A 4,730-nucleotide genomic window follows, 5' to 3' on the forward strand; every position below is an offset into this window, starting at 1 on the left:
TCTCACTGGGGCCTTGAACTTGCTCATCACAGGAGCTCTAGCATCTTGCACAAACAGATTATAATATTTACTGCATGACAGAGTAACTATATAGGATATATGGATTCTACACTGCTAGGAGATAATACCAAGCCCCTAAATAGTTAATTCTCTTGCATTTGTCACAGTCATTATTTTTTTTTTCTGTCATCTCCTCCAAATTACTACTCCTTTGGGACCGATTGCTAGACCAAGATCTTTCTCAATCTCAGGATAAAAGCAGTGGCTTTAACAAACACATCTGTGATTATCACCACCAGAAGTAGAAAAGTAGAAAGGAAGGAGAGAGTGAAGAAAATAGAGGGGGAAATGGAAGGAGAGAGAGAGAGAGAGAGAGAGAGAGAGAGAGAGAGAGAGAGAGAGAGAGAGAGAGAGAGAGAGAGAATTTGTGATGAGAATCTGAAACAGGCACCACATAAGATTTATTACATGACTCATAGTTCATGTGTTTCCATTCGTTTGGCTATTTGTCCCTGTGCTTTATCCAACCTTGGTTTCAACAATTCTTGCTCAGATAAACCCTCCTTTTTCTCACTAATTAGACTCCCAGCGCTCCACCCGGGGCCTAGCCATGGATGTCTGCATCCAGATTCCTCAGGCCTTGGATGGGGTTTATGGCACAACTATTAGGGTGTTTGGCCATCCCATCACCAGAGTAGGTCAGTCCCGGCTGGCTCGGCCATTGCCAGCAGTCTTTTGTGGGGGTATCTTTGTGGATTTCTGTGGGCCTCTCTTTAGCACTTTGTTTCTTCCTTTTCTCATGTGGTCTTCATTTACCATGGTCTCCTATTCCTTGTTCTCCCTCTCTTTTCTTGATCCAGCTGGGATCTCCTGCTCTCTTTCCCTCGATCCTCGCCGTTCATTGCTCCTACTCATGTCCAGGCTGTTCATGTAGATCTCATCCATTTCTCCATCATTGGGTGATCCCCGTGTCTTTCTTGGGGTTCTGTTTTCCAGGCAGCCTCACTGGTGATGTGAGTAGCAGTCCAGTCATCCTTGTTCCACATCTAGTATCCTCCTATGAGTGAGTAAAGCACAGGGACAAATAGCCAAACGAATGGAAACACATGAACTATGAACCAAAGGCTGAGGGGCCCCCAACTGGATCAGGCCCTCTGAATAGGTGAGACAGTTGATTGGCTTGATCTTTTTGGGAGGCATCTAGGCAGTGGTACTAGGTCCTGGGCTCGCTGCATGAGATAGCTGTTTGAAACCTGGGCTTGGCTCAATCTGGGAGGAGGGGACTGGACCTGGCTGGACTGAGTCTATCAGGTCGATCTCAGTCCTCGGGGGTGGCCTTGATCTGGAGGTGGTGGGAATGGGGGGTGGGCTGGGGGGAAGGGGAGGCGGCAGGAAGGGGGAGAACAAGGGAATCTGTGGCTGTTATGTAGAACTGAATAGTATTGTAAAATAAAATAAAAAATAAATAAATAAAAAACATTTATTACATGACTCAGTGGAGAGTCAAGATGAGTAAAATCTTTAGGGAGCTCAGGGTTCCTTCCCAGAAGGGACTTAACTCTTTGAGAGAGTGGGATGATAGTGTGCTTACACTTTTGAGGAGGGACCCACTAATTAAGAGTTTATTATGATCTGGAATCTAAAATATTACCAGTCAGAAGTATTTGTTTCATGTAGACTAAATTCTATATAAGTTGCATTTGTGTGATAAATTTATCTGTAAGACAACAACCAGTCTGGGAGCATACTATCCAGACCATATTACCACAGACAATTAAAGCCTGTGAAGTAATAATCAAAGAGGATTATGTGACAGAGAAAACACATTCAAAGGTCAATATATTAAAGGAAGAGCTTCATATGTGAGTCTTCCGCACTGAAGACAACACACAAAGTTTTGGAAATTGCTTTCCTTCATTGACTAAAGAGTGGATATCAAGTATCATTGACTTGCAAGTCACAGTTATATGCTTCATTCCTACTCATGCTCTGTCTTACCAAATTGGTGGTGATTTATGAGTATATGAAAAACCAAGCAAGGATTCAGTCTCAGTCCTAGTATTTACAAAACTGTTTATTTCTGAATCTACTCTGTAAACTTGCTGTGGCCTTTTCATAGTTGTCAATTTGTTTTGTACACTTATTATAATATTAATGATATCCCTTGAGTCTTGATAATGACATAAGATACACGAAGTGCTGAATACCATGCTTGAAAACAGACTTTAGTGAACATTGATGCTATTGTGGCTGCTGCGGAGGATAATGGAGATCATGCCAAAGGACCATCATTGTGAGAGAGAACGTATTACAATTGGAAAAAACAATTCAGACATGAATGACCTGCTTAAGCTTCTGATACTACCACTAGCCTTATGACCTTGACAAAGTTGCTTGACCTTTCTCTCTCTCACACATTAATCACCTCTAAGAGGAAAATACATAATTTCATATTCCTTAGAAATTTTATCTTAAACCTGAAAAATCATGATAGAATTAATAACTATAGTACAGTATTATTGCATTGTATTATAATATATAATAGTGTAACAGATTATTAAGAGTTAGTCATTAATTCCATGAAAATTTCAACAATACACCTATTAATCAGGGTCACTGTAGAGTAGAGTTTAGAAAGAATAATGTCTTGTGTTTCCTTTAAAAAATATGATATAACTTTTTCATTTAAATTTTTTGAGATTTAAGCTGGGCGGTGGTGGCACACGCCTTTAATCCCAGCACTGGGGAGGCAGAGCCAGGCAGATCTCTGTGAGTTCGAGGCCAGCCTGGGCTACCAAGTGAGTTCCAGGGAAAGCGCAAAGCTACACAGAGAAACCCTGTCTCGAAAAAAAAAAAATTTGAGATTTATTATTTTTTGTGTATTGGTGTTTTGCCTGTTTGTATGTCTGTGTATCATCACTTGTATGCCTGATTCCCAAGGAAGTGGGAAGGGGTGTCAAATGTCATGTGACTGAGGTAACTAACAGTTGTTAGCTTCCATATTGGTGCTGTGAATCAAACCCCAACCCTGGAAAACCAGTCAACGTTCTTAACTGTTGAGCCATTTCTAGCCCACTTTTCTTATTTTTAAAATTATTTAAAAATTAAAGTCCTTTAAGCATATAGCAAGGAGTGATAGAGGTAGGTCATATGGTAAATCTGTTTTTAGCTTTTGGAGGAATCTTGCATGGCCCACCCCCTATATGAACAGTTACATGAAACTAATGGCTGCTGGGAGAGAGAGAATCACTCTTTGGGGGAAAACATCACTGATTTTCCAATCCCAAGTGTCAGCCCTAAAGGTGTACATATATGTGAACACTAAATAGACTCAGGTTGTTTTACATGCATATATACATACACGCATAAATACATACACATATACATATATTTATTAGTGTAAAATTAATAATTGTAAAAGAGGTAAAATAATTTGAAAGAAAAGGGAAATAGAAGAAGTTAGGATAGAAAAGGAGGTGGAAAGGATGGTAAATACAGTATGTAACTTTCAAAAAACTAAATAAAAATTATTCAGAAAATCAGAAGTACTCTAAATTGTGTGCAATTGTGTGCAGAATATAGTACAAATACTGGAAGTACATATACTTATATACTCTGCTCCCTCAGTTGGTCACAATGTATTTTTATAATGGAAGACATGATAACAAGCCTGACTAAATAGCTCTTATAAACTCTAGCACTAAAGACCTCCATAGTGAAAGGAGAAAATAAAGGACTCTCACTGGTGCATTACAGAGAGAGCCCAGAGCAGGTATTTAGGCATTTTTCATTTTGTCCATTCAGTTTCTTAGCTTTCTTGGGGAATTTGATGAATAAAGGTATTGACTTCAAGAAAGGGGCTCTGCTTTCTGATCGGCATTATACTTTAGTTTAAATGAAGAAGACAACAGTAGAGATGTCCCAAGGAATGTAGTCAAACACTTCGATTCTCCCAAGAGGAACTTATCTATCAAGTTGGTTAGTTTATCCCCAGCTACAGGACATCTTTGGATACATAACAAGGAGTTAGAGATGATTTATTGACTATGTCAGACTTAAAAGGATTTCCTGGACTTGAGATAGTTGAGAACTGAATCTATTCATCAGTTATTTGCACATTGCTCCTTTTGTCTGACTATCCATAGCCATTATCTTTTTATGTGAAGTATTTAAGAGAAAAGTAAACATGTCATTATAAGCTCTCATTGCTAAATAATTCACTGCATAATTAAAGAAATAATCTCTAGTATAACCATGGAATGACTAGTGACCTCAGGTAATTTAATATTAATTAAATGCACTATTTAGTCTAGATTCAAATTACATTGTAGGAGTAATATTTATTTTTTTAAATTATTTATTTTTATTGTTTATACATGTGTTTCCCAGCACTCTTGCTGGTGGTGAGGGGATATCACTGTGTATGCATGTGTGGCCCAGCATTCTTGTGGAAGTGAGGGGACATCACTGTGTATGCATGTGTGGCCCAGCACTCTTGTGGAGGTGAGGGGACATCACTGTGTATGCATGTGTGGCCCAGCACTCTTGTGGAGGTGAGGGGACATCACTGTGTATGCATGTGTGGCCCAGCACTCTTGTGGAGGTGAGGGGACATCACTGTTTATGCATGTGTGGCCCAGCACTCTTGTGGAAGTGAGGGGGTATCACTGTGTATGCAAGTGTTTCCCAGCACTCTTGCTGGTGGTGAGGGGATATCACCGTGTATGCAC

Source organism: Peromyscus leucopus, chromosome 5, assembly GCF_004664715.2.
Source record: "Peromyscus leucopus breed LL Stock chromosome 5, UCI_PerLeu_2.1, whole genome shotgun sequence".
NCBI lineage: Eukaryota > Metazoa > Chordata > Mammalia > Rodentia > Cricetidae > Peromyscus > Peromyscus leucopus.